General features: G+C 42.8%; 1 pseudogene; it reads left to right on the top strand.

The window, feature by feature from the left end:
• Nucleotides 1-1394: 1394 nt before the first annotated feature.
• On the top strand, nt 1395-11972 carry LOC134881890 (G2/M phase-specific E3 ubiquitin-protein ligase-like; annotated as a pseudogene).
• Nucleotides 11973-20822: the final 8850 nt, after the last annotated feature.

The following is a 20822-nucleotide window of genomic DNA, read 5'->3' as shown; positions in this document are numbered from 1 at the left end:
ATAACTTTACTGCCAGGAGAACCAGGCTCTATTAGCTCCAGAGTAAGCGGAAGTTAGCTAGTTAGTGTGCTAAATAAAGTTATATTATTTTAGTTCAGTGGCATTAATTAATAATGTGGAAACTGTTATTTCCTTCCCAAATGAAGAGCATTGTCGGTTTTATCATTATTATTAATAACAATAATAATAATAACATTAACATTGTTATAACCTTCACAGTAGGAGACCTGTGCTGGTGACACAGATGCACTTAATTTTTGGTTTAAAACGGGGGAAAAAAACATTTGCTCGTTTTATCGTTTTTAATTAAGGGGAAAACTGATTATACTTTAGTACCCTGACCTACTGTTTTCTCATTATTGTTTTATTATAGCAGTATGACTTAACTGTCTGCCTTCATGTAGTCGAATAGTAGACTTATAATGCATAATACATTCTTATTTCAGAGCTAGGGCACAGCAGCATGGCCATTTCAATAAGGATGTGATACTACTCCCCAATCCATCTTTGGATGTAGTGTGCAAACAACGTCCAAAAGTACGGTTACACAAACATGGACATATCCTCAGTGCCTTTGAATTCCAGAAGGCCTGGGACCACCGGACTGTTATTGATCGTATCAGACAAGGCTTTGGTGAGCATATTCCGGAGGACGTCATTCATTTATAAAAACACATAAAAGTTGAATTTGGCTCAAAATGTACAGGATTCAGTCACACACCTTATAGGAGCAAGAACCTGACAGACAGACAGACACACACTAACACAAGCATACTGTTACATCATATTGTTAAGCCCTTAGCCGTAAAGTATTTCTTGTTGTAATATCCTACATCTTCTTTGTAGCCTCCAGCTTGTAATGTCTTGTGGCAATAAGTTGGTGTCCCCTAAGATCCAGGAGGGTCAGGAGCTGAATGGGATGCTAATCCACAAGGTTTTTAAAACCAAAGCCCTGTATGTAAGACCATCAAGGACCCTTTTAGTAAGTTTGCTTTTTTGTTTGTTTTACCACTTAATTAAATTAAGTATAATTACCTTTTGAAAAGAAAATGTTAACTGTTACCTGCTTATAGCAATTTAAAGTTTATATTAAATTCAAATAGAGCAATTTAAATTGAGAAGAGTGTGAACAAAGGCTCCCTATTTTAATCGGTTATGTAATTACTTATTTTTTATTTAAGGTTATTTAATTTCAAAGTCTTGCTTTTTTTGCTTTTGATATATCATTTTGGGTTTTCTTTCTTTCTGTTTCAAAGACTGACTCAGAGGAGGAAAGTGAACTTTCTGCCACTGACAGATCAACTGCTAAGGACAGTGATGAGGATTGTTGTGAAATCCTGCAAATCCCTGCAGGCATGAGCAGCTGTGTCACCACCAGGGCAGCCTCAAGAGAAATGAGAAATAATGATCCCTGTACTGGCAATATTGATGGTAAAGGCAATCCTGGCACTGGCACTGGTATTGACGATGATTATAATGATGATGCCACCAACCACCCAGCTACCAGTGCTGTTAAAAGGAGTAGATTAGTAGTGGAAGGAGCGGATGGCGGCCCTGGCACAAGCAGTCAAGATGGAGGCTGCCTTCCAAGGAGTGATGGCAACCATGGGACTAGCGGCCATGATGACTACTCATCATATTTAGCACTTGTGTCAACTCTTCCTGACGACTCCTCAGATGACGAGGAATTAAACAAGGCCATTATTGCCAGTATGGGTGTCCAATGTGAGTAGCCCACACAGACTGCGAGCGTGACAGATCAGGATAACTAATAAGGATGTCATCTGATAATTGACCTTTAAATTATTGTGACGTACACATTGAGGATTATTTGGATGCTTGCAATGACGAAAAAAGGGTTATTCTAAAATGTGTAACTTTACTGTGTTTTTGATAATTTTTGTCTTTATAGTGCAGAAAAGGTCCCGAGTCAGGAGATACTGCTGGAACTCTCAAGCAAAATTATTACAAAACGACAGTGCAGGTTCAATATGAATCGATCTGCTGTCTGGGAAGGAGCCATGCGGGGTTTCCAAAGGGTATCCTACGACCCAAACTTGATGATTTCTGTAAAGTTCTCAGATGACATGGGGAGAAATGAGGAAGGGATTGATTTAGGAGGGCCAAGGAGGGAATTCTTGAGGCTGCTGATGGAGACTGAAGGAACTGTAGGGGTGATTTGGTTCGGGGAGAGTGAGTGTGGCGAGCAGACAGGGTCTCGGTCAGAAGACCCAAAGGGCAAGGATGCAATGAGGCAAGGAGAAGGCAGGGTTTACTGCAAGAACCAGTATTTATTTTCCCTTTTGGTCTTGATTATTTTGTGTGCTGCATGAGAAAACAAAGAAACAATACAACTACAATTAAATAACGAAGTGGTCCATCAAACAGAGAAACCAACAATCATGTGCAAATACACAATTCAGAACTAAACAGCAAAGGCAACGAACAAGCAACAATCATGTGTGAATACGCAATCCACAACTAAACAGCAAAGTAACAACCAAGCAACAAACAATTCCCACATGGCTCCTAGCACATGTCTGAGAACAAAGGGATCAGCAAAACTACCACAAAGGCATACAAATGAAACAATAAACAATGAATTGACCACTCACGTTAACTTGAAGACGCACACTTCAGGATATGTGGAGGAAACTCAGGACACAGGGTTAAATTGGTGTGCTGGCAGGGAGTGCAAAAGGATGAACTAAAGGGTGAGCAGGCTATTTATAGTCTCCGCCCCTTAGCTGGCAGGTGGAGTGGGATTCAGTTTGGCAGATTCACCATATTAGAAAGATAACTGAAAAAAAAGGACGAAAATCCAGGGAGTCTTTTCATAGCCGCCCCGGAATTGGGATCAATTCCTCCTGAAAGAAAGACTCACTCTTCTTCCAACTCTGGAAGCACCATCAGACGACACACTGGTCTGGTGTAGGTTTGACGGCCGACCTGGACGTCAACGGACCGAACACGTCCGTCTCTACCGGCCATGACAGCTGTTACTCGACCTGTTGGCCAAGAGGCCCGCGGCAGTTGGGGGTCAAGGATCAGAACAGTCTTCCCTACTTCCAGATTCTGGACTTCCCTCAGCCACTTTCCTCTGGGTTGTAGGTTAGGCAAGTAGTCACGAATGAACCGTGTCCAGAAATGGTCCGCCAACATCTGGCTATGACGCCACTTCCTTCGCCCAAGGAGCTTGCTGTTGGCAAAGATGGCTTGTGGCAGGGAGGCGTCCCGCCGCCCCATCAGCAGCAAGTTGGGAGTGACCGGATCAGGATCACTGGCAGAAGATGAAAGATAGCCTAAAGGCTTTGAATTCATAATGCCTTCTACCTCAACCAGGACAGTGTGAAGGACAGCTTCAGAAGTGGTCTGATTCCCGAGGATCACTCGTAGGGCGTTCTTGACTGATCTGATTTCGCGCTCCCAGACTCCTCCAAAGTGTGGAGAACATGGCGGATTGAAGTTGAAGGAAATCTGCTGATTGGCCAAGTGTTCCTGAAGCTTGGGTTCCATGGCCTGGAAACATTGATTCAACTCCCTGTCCCCAGCACGGAAGTTTGTTCCCCTGTCCGCCCAGATCTCAAAGGGCTTGCCACGACGGGAGATGAAACGACGGAGTGCTAGGAGAAAGGCATCGACATCCATGCTTCCAAGCAAATCCAGATGTAAGCAACGAGTGGTTAAGCATTTAAAGATAATTCCCCATCGCTTCTCTGTTCTACGGCCATGGTGAATGATAAAGGGTCCAAAACAGTCTACACCAGTGGACCAGAATGGTGGTTTGAAGAGACGCAGCCTTGCCGGGGGCAGATCAGCCATCTTGGGCACTTCAGGAGAGGATTTCCACCTCTGACACTCTCTGCAACTGTGCTGATGTTTACGGATGGCTGGTCTTCCTCCCAGGATCCAATACTTGCGTCTCAACTCTCCAAAGACCCTCTCTGGCCCCGGATGCCGCAGGGACTCGTCATAGTGCTTAATGATGAGCTGCGTAGTGGGATGCTTTGGGTCCAGAATGATTGGGTGGATGATGTCTGGGTCGAGGTCCTGGGACCTGCGTAGTCTTCCTCCTACCCGCATCAGCCCAACATCTGGATCAAGCTCAGGAGAGAGTTGAAGTAGACTACTTTGCCTAGAGAGAGGCTTTCCTTTACGGAGAGCGCTGAGTTCTTCAGGGAAGCATGACTCCTGGGCTTGTTGTAGAATGAAGGTTTCCGCTGCTGCACCTTCGGTCACTTTGTCGGATTGAGTCAATGTTTGGTCAGTAGCGGTGATGAGGTCACTCCAGCTTTGATGCTTAGAGGCATTCGGCAATACACTGGGGCAGCAGAAACATTCAGGCACGTAGCAGCCTTCCTCAGTTCTGTGCTGTCTGTGAGGGATGAGGTGTGGGAAACACCTGGAGCAACAGGCCAGCAAGTCTCAGGGTGCTGAAGGAAGGCAGGTCCGTCCGTCCAGCAGCTAGGTTGCGCCAGGTCACGCAGTGTCTTGCCTCGGGTCAGGTCATCAGCTGGGTTGTTTGGACTGTCCACATACCTCCAGTCATCTGAGTCTGTGAGTTCTTGGATCTCTGCGATTCGAGTGCCAACAAAGACCTTGTAGTGGCACGACTCTGACTTCAACCAGGTCAGCACTGTGGTGGAGTCACTCCAAAGGATGGTTCGGGCCAATGACAAGGTAAGTTCAGACTTCAAGGTAGTGGCCAACTGCGCCCCTACCAAGGCCGCGCTCAGTTCAAGTCGAGGCATTGACAACTGTCTCTTTGGTGACACCCTGGAGCGGGCCATGACGAATGCCACATGAACATGATCTTGGCTGTCATGGACACGTAAGTAGACCACAGTGCCATAGGCCCTTTCTGAGGCATCACAGAAAACATGCAGCTCTCTGTGTACACCTGACTGGTCAGCACAAGAGGGCACATAGCAGCGAGGCAGTCTGATGCTTGAGAGGTCAGCCAGTTCCTGTTCCCACTTCAGCCATCGGTCAACCAGTTCAGATGGAATGATGGGGTCATCCCAGCCTCGTTTGGTCTTCCACAAGTCCTGAACCAGCACTTTGGCCCTGGTGGTATAAGGTAAGATATACCCTAAGGGGTCGTATTGACTGGCCAGAGTGTGATAGATTAGGCGGAGTGTGGGAATCTTGATGGGTGTCACACGGTGTTTGTATCCCAGGCTATCAGGAAGGCAGCTCCAGCGCAAACCTAAGGTGGATTCCTGGGGGTCAATGCCAGCTTGAGAGAGCCACAAGTCCGTGCTAGCAGATCTTGCCTCTGGAGGGAGATGTTCGACAACGCGGGAGTCATTACTCGCCCATTGGCGAATTTCGAATCCCCCGCGAGACAGTGTGGAACGAAGTTTGTCCAGAAGTGCTTTGGCTGTGGCCGAAGAAGGGAAGCTTTGCAGGCAGTTGTCGACATAGAATGCCCTCAACACTGAGTTCATCACTCCCTCATCACTCTCTGGGTGCTCTTTGGCTTGACGCTGCAGGGCATAAATGGCGCAACAAGGACTACAAGTTGTACCGAAAGGTAACACCTGCCACTCATAGGTCTTTGGGTAGGTATCTTGAGCCATAGCTCGCCAGAGGAATCTTAGCAGTGGCCTGTCAGCAGGGAGTAGATGAACTTGGTGGAACATAGATTTTATGTCACCACTGATGGCCACGCTGTGCTCACGGAAACGGAGGAGCACGCCCAGAAGAGAGGGACCCAGAGTTGGACCAGGAAGAAGGCTGCGATTCAGATTCAGGCCATGAAGCTGGAAAGAGCAGTTGAACACCAGCCGGTGTTTTCCACTCGCTTGTCTGATGATGTGATGTGGAACATACCAAGATTCTGAACCTGGCTGATCATCTTTGGGATCCACCTCCTTCACATACTCCATCTCGACCAGTTTCAGGATCTCCTGGTTGCAGATCTCAATGAGCTCAGGGTCCTTCTTCAACCTGCGTTCAGTTCCTCGCAGCCATGGCAACAAGTTATGGGTTGAAGAGGTTAGCCGTGGACTGTTCGGTGCTCTGAGCAATGGGGTAGCATATCGAGACACTCCACCTGCTTCTTTCACTGCAGTTTTCGTCTCGAGCAGCTCCAGGCAATAATGATCCTGCTTAGAGCGGGTTACTTCCTTCTCCTTACGGTGTGGAAAGGAATCGAGTCTCCACAGTCTCTCCACATTCTCCATCAACTCAGCAGTAGCTGGGCAGGATACAGTGTTGCAGAGTGTGAACAAGGCTTGTACATCAGAAGTCTGAAGTCGAGGTAAGGCATTGGCTGGGCCCTGAACAGCCCAACCCAAGGCAGTATGGACGGCGATGGGTCCCCCATAAGGTCCCATGTGGACAGGCTCTTTGGGCACCAACAAGTGGGAATGATCTGAGCCTATCAGGATCAGCGGCCGGGCTTGGACAAAGTCCGGTAAGGGTAGGCCTCGTAAGTGGGAATACTCCCTCTGCAGGTCAGAGGCGGGACAGGAATGCTCAGCCAAGTTGAGGACAGGAGCAGTAAAGGCATTGGCTATAAGGAATTTGATTTTCTTCTGGCTCACTGGGGAGATTGAACAGGAGATTGTCTCACCACTTATGGGAATCACCTCATGACGCACAGTTCTGAGATTCAGGACCTCTTCTGGTCCTTTTAGTTGCAGCTGGGACACTGCAGAGGTTAGGATGATCGTTCTTTCTGAACCATCGTCAAGTATGGCATATGTCTTCAGCCTCTGCCGGCCATTGATCAAGAAAATTGGGACTACCTTCAACATCACACGGGGAGATCTGTTTGGCTGATCCATGTACAGAGTGTCTGCAGAACAAGGTGCACGGACGAGCAGATTGAGGGTGTTTCCCGTTGCTGATTTCTCTGAGCCATGGGGGCCTTTAGATGTTGACGGTTGAGGTATGATGTTATGCAGGATGGTGAGATGCAACTCTTTGCAGACATTGCAAGGCTTTTTGAGGGTGCAATTATCTGGCTTATGACAGCGGGCACATCTGTAGCAATGATCATTCCTCTCTATCCAGGTTCTCAGTTGTGACGGGCTAAATTCTTTAACTTTCGGGCAAGTTCCCAGGAAGTGTTCCTTGTTGTTACAGTATGGACAAAAAGGTTGGAACTTGGGTTTCCCATGGATTGTCATCCCCCTTCCATGGCTTGGTTGAACATCAGGCTGGCTCTCCACAGTGGCGGTGTTGCTCAGGTACATCGTGGTCGGCGTCGCCCTTCTCCCCAGGTTCTTCTGGACTGGCTCTCGTCTCTCCACTGACGCAGGTCCCGAGACTTGTTGGGCAATACTCTTGGCCCGGGCTTTAACCTTGAGCCATGCTGAAAAATCTTCCAAGGTGTATGATTGTTCTGAACCCTCTTTCAAGATGCCACGAAGCAAACAGTGCTCAATGAAACTGTCTCGGTTTTGAATGGGGAGCTTGGCAAGAAGCCTGTCTACGTGAGAGCCACACCGTAACTCACTTCCGTCTGCACCTTCCACTGACCTCAGCATGCCAATCAATGAATGTACAGAAAGAGCGAAGTCCTGGAAAGCGTTGCTGTCACCAAGTCTGACAGGTGGTGAATTGAGGATGCTAGCTATTTCACTTTGGACCAACTGCCGTGGCTGGCCATACTTTGCCTTAAGGGCAGCAAGAGCGGAAGTGTAGGGAGTTGAGGCGTGCATATAGGACTTTGCCAGTTTGTATGCACTTGGCAGCCTCAAGTGATCCATAAGGACCTGAAACTTGTACTGTTCAGAAAGGTGAGCGTGGATATCTAAGAGATTCTCCAACGCCATGGTAAGCAGAACAAAGTCACTTTCCTTTCCGCTCTCAAAATAAGGCAATCTTGGCTTCGGGATGCCAAAGGCAGTCGCTACTAAAAGCTCCATTATACTAGCGCCCTCTGATACCCTCTCAATGGGGTTAGGCAAGGAAAGAGGTGCAGGTTTCTCACGAACCGGATCTGAAGGCCTCTGACTCCTGGCCGGACGAGGTGCGGTCAGCGCTATGTGGTGAAACAAAGGAGGTGATGGAGCCGCATGCTCGGGACTGGAAGTCTGAAGTAATGTGTGACTCTCAGCAGTAGGATCAGAAGTTGCTGCTTGACTCACAGCATCTACAGGTAGACTCACAGCTGGAGGTAAGTGGTGGTACGAAAGAGATTGTTCACTCACTGGAACTTGATAGGAGACCGATGTCTGAGGAACCTCAGGGGGAGCCTGCTGCTCGGAGAACAGATCAACAGGTTCAGCTGAATCCAGGACTCTGGAGCTCAGGGAAAAAGGAGCAAGCACTTGAGGTGGGTCATTCACACTGGACATAGCTGGCGGAGCGGGTGGATGTTCTGTGGTCATTCCTACATCCCCAGTGAAGGATGTGATTAATCGAGCCTCTTCCAGTTCTCTTCGGACTTTCCGTAGTCGTCGCTGTAGAGTAAGAGACCGGGTCATCCTCTCTCTCTCCTTCAAAGCTTCTTGTGCTCGCCTATCCAGTTCTTGTGCCCGTTCATCTATAGCTTGTTCCTCCTCAATCTGACGCTGTATCTCCTGCAGTTCTCCAAGTTTCCTCCTCTCATCGACCATGGCCGCCTGTTGTGGGGTGAGCTCCACCTGTTGGCTCCTGCGTGAGCTTCGGGAGCTTCCACTAGCATAAGTGGAGCTAGAAGAGAAGGCCGTCTTCGACCTTGGTGGTGGCTCACGCTTGTCGCTCTTGCCCCTGGATCTGCCAGGTCTCACATCTCTCAGGTGGATCGGAGCAGATGCTGGCTGTGTAGCTGGCTGTGGAGCGGGCAGTGGAGCGGGCAGGGGAGCGGGCAGTGGAGCGGGCTGAAGAGCTGCTGATTCAAGCTGGACATAGTCGTGGGTAACTTCATAGTCCTCTTCTTCTTCCTCCTCGACTGTCGTCTCTTCCTCCTCCACTCCTCGTTCCTCAGCGGCTGTGTTCTCTCTCAGCGTCTGATCAGGGTTTTCATGGTCATCCGCCTGGACATCAACAGCACCTGGGGGTGGAGGCGGCAGTACGGCTGCTTGGCTGTGACGAGGGAGGCTTTTGGGCTGGCTGGAGAGTTTCCCATCAGGATCCAGGAAGCCATAGCGGTCAGGTGGACGTCTCTCTCGTGTAGGTCTGGATACCGTCCCCTCACTTCTGGTTCCAGCTTGGGGGGCCTTCTCTGGCAACGTCAACTCTCTTGACTCCTTACCGTTGCCTGCCATGGTATCACTCACTCAGTATCCGGCTCGAAGGACCATTGAAGGAACTGTAGGGGTGATTTGGTTCGGGGAGAGTGAGTGTGGCGAGCAGACAGGGTCTCGGTCAGAAGACCCAAAGGGCAAGGATGCAATGAGGCAAGGAGAAGGCAGGGTTTACTGCAAGAACCAGTATTTATTTTCCCTTTTGGTCTTGATTATTTTGTGTGCTGCATGAGAAAACAAAGAAACAATACAACTACAATTAAATAACGAAGTGGTCCATCAAACAGAGAAACCAACAATCATGTGCAAATACACAATTCAGAACTAAACAGCAAAGGCAACGAACAAGCAACAATCATGTGTGAATACGCAATCCACAACTAAACAGCAAAGTAACAACCAAGCAACAAACAATTCCCACATGGCTCCTAGCACATGTCTGAGAACAAAGGGATCAGCAAAACTACCACAAAGGCATACAAATGAAACAATAAACAATGAATTGACCACTCACGTTAACTTGAAGACGCACACTTCAGGATATGTGGAGGAAACTCAGGACACAGGGTTAAATTGGTGTGCTGGCAGGGAGTGCAAAAGGATGAACTAAAGGGTGAGCAGGCTATTTATAGTCTCCGCCCCTTAGCTGGCAGGTGGAGTGGGATTCAGTTTGGCAGATTCACCATATTAGAAAGATAACTGAAAAAAAAGGACGAAAATCCAGGGAGTCTTTTCAGAGACCATTGCCAGATCCGCCATGTTTGAGGGAAAAGAAAACAGCAAGAACTTCGCTCTTGACAGTACTGGTAATGTCTTGTTGTTTTTTTATTAATAATGGGAGCTATTTTAGTGTATGGTGATTTTTACATGCAAACTGATCTACAATGTATTTAATAACACATAAAATCCATGATAATATGTAGCAATGAGTCTTTACTCATTTTTCAATATTACATTTCCTTTTATGTGATTGTTTTGCAGCTCTAAGAGAGGACCGGTACTACAACGCTGGCAGAGCCATTGCAGTGAGTTAGGTGCATGGTGGTCCACCACCAAACTTCCTGTCACCAACAGTGTTTTCGCTTCTTGTTGATGGTTCAGCAAATCCAGCTGTAGAAGACATAGCTGACCCAGAACTCCTTGAGAAAGTCAAAAAGGTCAGTTGGTAGTTTTACATGTTATATTCCATTAGAATTAGGTAATATTACAATGTTCTCTTGCTGTTTTACATTTTGAGAGGCAGTATCGGTCCTGCCCAGTCCATTGCTGAATGCCCACTTTCCATGTGTTGTAGTTTGAATTTCACCACAATCCAACAGACAAGCCAATTATAATTTCTATGTTTTCTGTGACATTGTAGCTATGTGGGAAAAAAACCCTGAACCTCAATCAACTGTTAAGGGACCTTTTGTTATCATGTAACTATGCAGTCCTCTAGTGTCTGGGTTTTTAACTAATAAGTTATAAGCATAACAAGTAGCCCCCATAACAAGCCAACCTGCTGCTCCTTGTGATGCTAGGTATCTGAAAGTACCACGGTTGAGGAGCTTGAGGAGTCAAAGGCACCTCTACTTGAGTACCTGGCTAATGCAGGATGTCTAAGGCCTGTGCAGTCAATCAGGGACAGGGAGCTGCTGGTACAGGACATAGTGATGTTTCAGCTTGTCCACAGGGTCCAAGGTCCATTTCAAAGGTATTCAGTGTTGGTTATTTCGTCAGGTTAATCAGAATAGGAATCAGAATTTGAATTATTGACCAACATGTTGTAGGATTAACTTCACTAAAGCTAAAAACTATTATTTGTATATACAAGTAAGTCACAAATTGACAATTCATAAGTGAATTAGGAACCCTATTTAAATTATGCAAAATTAGTAAAATGTTTCCATGTACTTTGTACAGATTCTGTGAAGGTCTGAAGACTCTTGGGGTTCTTGAAAAAATCAGGAGACATCCTGACAGCTTTAAGCCCCTGTTTTGCTATGAGGCAAGTCTTCTCACTGCTGACCAGATGGACAATCTCTTCAGCATTCCACTCTCTCCAGAAGGGAGCAACAAGAGAACTGCAGAAGAGATAGTTGTAATGTTCTGGAGAGACTATCTCCAGGATGCAGAAGGTAATTGATAGTTTATACTACTCGTAAAATGATGCATCTATTTATATTTTTACTTTAAAAATAGTTTTTCCTACAAAGAATACATGCCATCATCAGCTAATGATAATAACTCAAGAGATGTTCAATAAACATGTTAATTAGACCAACTACCACTTCAATTGTTTTTCTGTTTTTTTGTATAGAAGAAGAAGGGCCATCCAAACTACAAAAAATATTGGCCTTCGCAACAGGAGCCTCTGTGGTGCCACCCATCGGCTTTTCCCCAACACCTTCTGTGGAGTTCATTCACAAGGGAGAGGACGACTATGCCTCGACACCATTGTTCCCTATGGCCAACACATGTGTCAACTGCATCAGGTTGCCGCTACATGTGTCATATGAACTCTTTAAAGACAAGTTTGACTTTGCTTTAGGGAACACTCATGGGTTTGGCAGGTCATGAATATACAGTGGTGGAAATCAGTTTTCAACGTGTCAACATTTCTTTCGTTAAATATTTTAATATTTTTCTGATGCAGCTATTCGTTTGAGATTTATACCACATATGGGAATTGACTCAATAAAAGTCAATAAGTAAAGCTACACAGGTAAAGACATTTACATGTGTGTTTAATACTTTTTCCTGTGTTATTTCACTTTGTTAAACACTTTTTATGGAATGGAATGTTACGTTTCCTTTACCTGTGTAGTTTTATTAAGTCAATACCAATATCTGGTTCATATTTATTTCACATTTATTTCATTTCATTTATTTCATTTCATTTATTTCATTTCATATTTAGTTCATAATATTGCTGTTGCAATAAAGTTTGCAATCTTTAAAGTCTCAGTCTCTGCTTGTCTCGTAGTATGTCTTTTTGAAAAAAACACTTTGATCAAATGCTTCTTATAGTTTTGAAAAAATGTTTATTAGGTTCATTTAGTGTTGAGAAACAGCTTATTTACAAAGTAACTCGTATGTGGACTGAATATACTGCAAGAGTGACAAAAATAAATGTATTCCATGGTTTCCATCATTTTCAAGTGGATTCACTTGTTGAATATTGTTCATTGTGGTCTCATTAATGGCAAGATCAATGTCTGGAATGATAACATTATTATTGGTTTGAAGTTCAGGTAATGGTCCTTCTTCATCAATACCATAATGGGTGTCAACATCAATAATGTCATTTATAACCGGATGGATTCCTACGCTGTTTATGACCTGTATGCCACAGCTGTAGTGGTGTCTGCCCCCCTTGTGTGGAGAGGCCATGGTTGTTCCACTGGTTGATGAATTCTGTTACTGCCCTTTCAATTCTTGGTAAATAGACATAATGCAGACAAAAAAGATGAAGTTCATTCAATGAATCCAGTATACCCTGTTCCTCCATAAAGTTAAAAATATTTGCAAAGTGTCTTGATACAACTCTATTGAGTTCTGCCCATAGTCTCTCAATCCTTTGGTTGTGTACTGAAACACCTGTAATAACGCTACGACTGTTCAACCCCCTTCTTTCCAACATAAAACGGGCAACATGTATATTTTCCATACCGTGATCACATCTGACCCTTAAAGGCAAACCAAAGTTTTCTACTGCTTCTATAAATAATGACAAGACACTTGAAGCTCTGTTGTTAGATAAGCACCGTAAGTATATAATAGTCCGGCTAAAGCCATCGACACAGCCATGAAAGACCATCCGCCACCTAACCAGCTTGTGGTTGCCGTCAAAATGCCTGTTGGGAGATATACACTACATTAAAGAAAGTATGTACTTAAAATGTGCACATCTGAACAGTTTACAAGTCAACTTACCATAATTGGTTGGGGACCTGAACACTGTAGACCCTTCGTCGTATAGCATGACGACGTCTAAATGACCGCCCAATGGGATCAACTTGATGCAGGCTCTGTCTGACCCGCCAACGCTGAACTCTTAGGCCACGTGATCGCAGGCTTCCAATTACATATGCTTCACCTGCATTTGGAGTGTTCTGCAGTATATTTGTCACAATGCTGTCCAGATCTTGGTTTGACAATACTGCATATCTTAATGGCTCAACTCCCAGAGTTTGCCTGTGTCTGTATAGGGTTCTTCGACTGATTCCAAAGCATGATGCAATTCCCTGCCATGTCATACCAATGGACACACAATGAGAAATCTGTTCAGCGGTTATGCTGTATTGGGGTCGACCTGGATGGCCATTCAAGGTTGTTGGGGGTATTAGATTGTTTGTCACATCAGTGGATCTCCGTCTGGCCTCATGTTCATGCAGCAAGTTGCGAAAGCATCTATATAATGATCCTAGTAGCTCACTGACATCCCTATTATCATGACCATACCTTAACACAGCAAGAAATGCAGATATAGTTCGTGTGTGGTCATCGAGCACTCGAAAAAGCCTCTCCTGATCCAAATTGTTGGATTCTTCACTTTGCAGTGACTCAATGCATTGCAAAGCACTACTGAAACAACTTAAAACATCCTCTTCATTACCTCTCACTGCAAAAAATAAAGTTTGGACTTGGAAAATAATGGGGATCAGATGAACATTCATTGTGGTTGAAGTTGACTTCCTTGAAATTTAGCATCCTGCTTCCTTCATGTGACAGGAAGGCCTTCCTTTGTAACTGTAATGCACTCCTAATTCCCTACTGAACTCAACATTTCATATGTGTATGTGAGAGCGTTTCACATGTGAGTGTGAGAGCGTTTCATATGTGTGTGTGAGAGCGTTTCATATGTGTGTGTGAGAGCGTTTCATATGTGTGTGTGAGAGCGTTTCATATGTGTGTGTGAGTGTTTCACATGTGAGTGTGAGAGCGTTTCATATGTGTGTGTGAGAGCGTTTCATATGTGTGTGTGAGAGTGTTTCACATGTGAGTGTGAGAGCGTTTCATATGTGTGTGTGAGAGCGTTTCATATGTGTGTGTGAGAGCAATTCATATGTGAGTGTGAGAGCGTTTCACATGTGTGTGTGAGAGCGTTTCATATGTGTGTGTGAGAGCGTTTCATATGTGTGTGTGAGAGCGTTTCACATGTGAGTGTGAGAGCATTTCATATGTGTGTGTGAGAGCGTTTCACATGTGTGTGTGAGAGCGTTTCACATGTGTGTGTGAGAGCGTTTCACATGTGTGTGTGAGAGCGTTTCATATGTGTGTGTGAGAGATTTTCACATGTGTTTATGAGAGCTTTTGGTTTCAGTTGTGTGTGTGAGAGTGTTTCATATGTGTGTGTGAGAGTGTTTCACATGTGTGTGTGAGAGCTTTTGGTTTCAGTTGTGTGTGTGAGAGTGTTTCACATGTGTGTGTGAGACCATTTCATATGTGTGTGTGAGAGATTTTCACCTGTGTTTATGAGAGCTTTTGGTTTCAGTTGTGTGTGTGAGAGTGTTTCACATGTGTGTGTGAACGGTATTTCTGAATAATGTCCCTAGGGGCCCCTCATAAATGTCCCTAGGGGCCCCTCATACTTTTTGATGGTACTTTTATTCAGTAAAAGTGTGAATGCAAAACTAAACCAAAGCTACACCCTTAAAATAAGAATCGGTTTTCAGAATTCGAGACACAGAAAGCAGAATAAAAAAGGAGGTAGCATGGAGCAGAAATGTGCAGGATTTACAATAAAAATGTGATGTGCATTAATGTAATGCATAACATGTTTTTGGGGTGGAAAATGTAATAGTTTACATTATGGGGTCTTGTGTGTTGGCTTAATAAGCAAGGGAGGCAAATTCCCCCTCTGCAATTGTGTAAACACATTCCCCACAACATACAGTAGTTAAAACCATGCAAACTCATTCAGAAACATGAGGCTGTGGCACCCCTAGGTGGCAGAAGTAGACAGCTGTTGGACAGAAGTTTTCCAAATTTAAAGATGAAAAAAACTCGATACTTTATTCCTGCACTGTTTGATTTGTTTTGGCTAGGTACCCTAAAAACATGGCATTGTTGGTACAGTAGGTATGCATTATATCTACTTGTGTCCAAGTGAGTATAAAGTCAGTGAACCTCTATTAGGAAATGCTTAAAGTCACAATAAATCCCAAGGCAGCAAAGGGATCTTAAGAGCAGAGTTTCTCTCTGACACTATCTGCTGAACTTCCTTTTGTATCGAGATGTGAAAGGTCAGAACGTCCTGGGTTTGTAGTTCTCCAGCTTTGTTAACTTTTTTAAAAAAAGGGCGCGCTTAAATTCTAAATTGGTTGAGAGGGGAAAGGCACCAAGCTGCTCACACTCTTAATTAAGAGCCCACAGGTGGTCTTAATAACCTCCAATCAAGGTCATTTTGTAAAGGGGGTTTAGAGAAAGCTTATAAACACACTCAACACTTATGCACACAATTAATAAGAAACGACCCACCTGACAAAACCTACAGAACAGCCCTCCACATCAGCAAAATTGAAAATCTATCATCAACACGTAATGTTATAAATAGTTAATTGATAAAATGCAGGACAACATAAGTATAAGTAAAAAAGATACAAATTGAAACCTTTCAGTACTGATGATGACACAATGAATGCCACAGCAGATGCTTCAGTGGAGGTGCAGCGGTACATGACTGATCCACCTAGAAAGATCACAAGACCCACTGGCGTACTGGATGCACCATCAAACTGGCAAAACAATTGTTATGCATGCCAGCATCATCTGTTCCTTGTGTGAGGGATTTTTCCAAATGTGGAGAAGTTGTGAACAAGGAAAGATATATATATATATAATTATATATATATCTTTATATAATTATATATATAATTATATATAGATATATATATAATTATATATATATCTTTATATAATTATATATATAATTATATATTTATATATATAATTATATATATATATATATATAATTATATATATATTCAGTCTTAGTGTATATGTGTATCAAAATAATTTAAGGCAAAGGTCCTTTAAATCCACTGCAGACCTGCACTTCGCCAGGAGAGGTCACTAAAACTGAAGCTTTGAGTAATGAACCCATGTTCGAAACAATTGGCTGAAGTGGTTCAGTGCTTCACAAAACCTTCATTTGCCCATCACTAGCCATCACTTTTGGAAACGCTTTCATAAACAACACTCAAATCTGCCATGATGCAGGTAACGTAGTGGAAAGCAATTGTTTGATATTCACTCAAACTAATAATGGCCTAAAGAGCAGAGCGTCTGTCTGACACTGTGTGCTGAAATGAGGTGTGTATTGAGAGGCCGAAGGGTCCAAATGTTTTGGTGTGTAGTTCACCTCTCTTAAGATGTAGAGAAAGGGCCTCCTCACACTCTGATTGGCTGAGCGTGGAAATGCACCAAGCTGCTCTCAATTCTTAATTAGCAGCCAACAGGTGATCTGAATAACCTCCAATCAGCTCAGGGGGAGAGAGACAAGCAGCTGCATTGTTTTGAAAAAAGAAAATGTACAATTTACAGAACTGCTACTGTCCACTTTAAACAAACTGCAAATAGAAACACAGTGTAAAATATAAGTATAAACATGAGTATAAATAACATACATGTTCCCAATAACTGAATTAACATTGTTACAGAAAAGATACATTACAGATAATTGAAAGCACATGTTAGTACAAAAATACATTGAAAAATACACATGTATATGTCTTACATTCTATCCCAAAAAATAAATGAAAGAAAAACACAACGAAAATCACAAAATGATTCAGCATCATTGTTTTAAATAAGGTTGATTAGAGTCTTTGAAGTCCTTTAGTCTTGTTTATAACTTTTGTGCTTGTATTAGATTTGTTTTGAATTATCTTTAGTAGTATAACCATGGAATTACCAAATTAGTTGTTGTTATTTTCTTTGAAAGCTATTTAAAATATTGTTTCAAATCAGGTGAGGATTTTCCTAAATTAGTTTAAAAATACAAGTTTCCTTTCCCTTTATCTATTATCACTTATACAAGTCAGTATTGCTGCAATTTAAAAAGGTTTCAGAGTACATATGGCTATTGAGCATTCCCTTAACGTAAAGTTGAACAAATATGAAAATATTTTTTAAGTTCAAATACTTTTTTTACCGAGATATCATTATTGAAAACAGTGACTAAAACTGCAAAGGATAATAGCTTAACATTACATTTCTATCTTTATCTCTAAGGTATTAATTAGCAGCATTTTTGCTGAAAAAGTAACATCCCATCCAGACTCAAGGGTTTTCATTAATGACTGCCGCGCTGCACATTATCCCGATTATTACACAGCTGCCTACTAAATGAACCAACAAGTTGACTCACAATTTTGATTAAAAAGGATTTTATGATAAAAATGATGGCAGCACTGATCAAGTTTTTCTGTAACTGTAAAGACTGTTCACATTTAATGTTCCATTAACCCGTCTTTAAACACAACCAGAGCCCATACCGTGTTCCTGTTATTGTGAACTTCCTGTCTGCCTTCTTGTGCTGCTCCCTCTTTACTGGGAACAGCCAACATGAATTCAAAGTTTTATGCTCTCAACAAATATAAAATGAATATTAAAAATGTATTCCATGGTGTATTCTATTGGAGGAAACCTAATGTTTGTTGTCTGAAGCTGATTAAATTGACCAGACAATCTGAAATGCCTGTATTGGCCAATCAGAAACAAGTTTTCAACTAAGCCGTGTTATAGTTGTGGTGTTCACCGAATGTTTCGCCGGCTTTAGGGCACTTTCACATTGTCGTATTTTGTATTCCTACTTGTGGTAAGAGCACTTTTACTATGCATAGCGTAGCCAGCTATACCAACCTTTTCTGTACTTGCCAAATAAACTATTCATTAGCTTTTGAATGAACTGTTCTTGAATTAAAATATGGGCAGACTAACCATTACAATAATATTAGGTGAAAACTGTATCTTAAAAACATATAGTTTAAAATGATGACAACTTTTGGAGCTGTGAGAAACTGCTGGCCGCATGAGTGCCCTGTCTGCTTAATAATAAACCATGTCAACATTGTTTATGTGATAACACTCGCTTTCTGCATGGTACACACAGATGACACTGCAAGTCTAACCAAAAGGGGTTAAATAATAACTCAAATTAATATTAAATACAAGTGCCACAAATTAGGCAATAGCTAGCTGGGTAGCTAACATTTGCTAGCTAGCTTGTTAGATGGGTAGTGTTGTGGCTGTAGCAATCAAAAAAAAAAGGCAGAAAGGGACTAAAGAAGAGAAAGAAACTGTCTGTTTGACCTTTTATTTGCAAATAAAACAAGCAAATATACAATTGTTTCCAGTCCAGTTCAAGTATGATTGAATGCAAACGAATGCAACTGATAGCATAAGTGCATGATACAAATGCAGTAAATGTGAATGCGATTGCAGGTCAACAAAAATCGTCCTTCCCAAGCTCACTCCCTCTCCATCCATCCCAAAGTGAGCAGGTAAGAGCAACCAGATATAACAGACACGACACGCCCATTCGCCCATTGACTCAAAAAATGTGACATAACAAACACAGAAAATACTTTAAATGTGGCTCCTACAGGTAGCTAATGTATGCTAGCTAATTAGGTAGATAGATTGCAACCTTTAGCTACCTTGATCCCCAGACAGACAGACACACAGGCTGATACGTTTTGGTACCATGGGCCCTCTACACCACAAGACATTACAGAGCATTTCAAAAAGTCCTCGTATAAAATGTTCGGCCATTGTCATATGTCATTCTACCAGTCACTAACATAGGTTGGATGTTTAGAACCACACTATAGGTGATCTTGAATAAAATTCCAATGCTGATCGTGCCAAAGCGGAATAATTACGACATAACAGATTAAACCATAAATGGGGAAAGAGGTGGGGGCATGGGTCCAAATAAGGTGGTTATAATGTTAGCATTGTGAGCATGCATACAGACATGATTACAACAGTACATTTGTGGGTGCCGTGTACAATTTGTCCAGTACATATTGAGGGTTTCCCGACTAAGACCAGAATTAAAAAAACATAACTGCCTGGCATTGAACCGAGATGTTACAAAAGCTCTATGATGTCGTGGGTTGCAGGGAAAGGATGACATTGTGTCTTGCATGAAAGAATTACAAACGTCAGACCCAGGACCATGATTTCCTGATGTGATTTCCTGCTTTCTTTTCCTGCCTTGGTAAAAAATAATAAGGTTGCTTTGACCAGACAGCTACCAAAGTCAGTGTGCATGTGTCCGATGACAAAGACTGTATTATTCTTGTTCACCAGCCTGGGAAAAATTGGAACCCAGGGTGCTGTTTAATGTGACACTATTATCCATAGGCCAAAGTCATATCAAGCTGATACTTATTTTTCTGCAAATTTCATCTCCGGTCTACCCTGTAGCGATCTAAATATCCATCAACTTGTATATCATCACCATTTCACAATATAATTGCCATAATGCTAATGATGAATCTTTGTCAGACCAGAGCCAAAGGACTTCCTGGAAGAGGTGACAGGATGATAATTCTTAATCTTTCATTACAAATGACCATGTATCATTTATGTATCGCTTAATTTGCAGCCAAGTGTTACATCTGACTTTAGTTAAAAGGAGAACACGAAGAACTGATTTGGAAATGTTTCATGTCATTTGCATCACAGTTACTGGCTGAAAATACTTGAGAGTTAAGAGTTCTCTGTTTGCCCTTCAAGTCAATTTGGTCCTTCACAGGCTTCACAGTTTCTGGAGGGTTGATTCTTTTTCACTTGTTGCTCTCTTTGTTACTGTAACCTCACCGTATTTACTCAAGTCAAGATTGCTGGGTGAAATAAGATTCTAGTAAGCTACACAGCCAAAGTTTTAAATAAAGTTCAGCATATCCTAAATTTAGTTGCATGGGCTTGTTTAGTTAAGTAGTTATTGTGAATGAGTAAAAGGTTTGACTTTTGTTTTCACATAGGAATGAACGGTTGTCTCCTGTGTGAGCTTGACCCAGCAAACCAAAAACTTTCTCGGAATTGGTTGGTAATGTGTTCCTTTGCGGCTCCTCTGACCTGTGGTGTTCCCCAGGGTTCAATCCTTTGTCCCTTGTTATTCGGTACAAACAGCTCCGGAAAAAATTAATAGACCACTCCAAATTTGTCTTAAATCTTTCAATCTAAATGTATGGCAGCCATTGCAGTGTCTGTTGAATTCCAACACAGAGAAATGTCGTCACTAGTTTATAAAATACAATAAAAATATTATTTTAACTGGGAAAATGAGAGTCTTGCTTGTATTTAATTAGTGTACATTGTTTGCCAAGTGAGAGGCTGAAATGATTTGCAATTCGTAGGAAGCAGTTTCAAAGCATTGTATGTGTTAACGGCTGTTTCTGAAATACTGCCGCATGTTATTGTTTGGTTTCTAACCGAGTGTGATGAAGAGAGGAGATTCATTTGACCATGAAGTCATATAAGCAGATATCACCATGGTGCAAGAGAAATGCTCATTCTAATTGTTCCCTCTCTATAGGAGCACTCCATCCATGCGCTGCGTTTGAAGTGGGTTTTGATGTCAGCTTCATCTATTATGGATCAGGGATACCCCTTTAGAGACATGCATGAAAATAGACGCTAGCA

This window comes from Eleginops maclovinus, chromosome 1 (genome assembly GCF_036324505.1).
Source record: "Eleginops maclovinus isolate JMC-PN-2008 ecotype Puerto Natales chromosome 1, JC_Emac_rtc_rv5, whole genome shotgun sequence".
In the NCBI taxonomy this organism is placed as follows: domain Eukaryota; kingdom Metazoa; phylum Chordata; class Actinopteri; order Perciformes; family Eleginopidae; genus Eleginops; species Eleginops maclovinus.
This window is presented reverse-complemented; position numbering and strand designations above follow the sequence as displayed.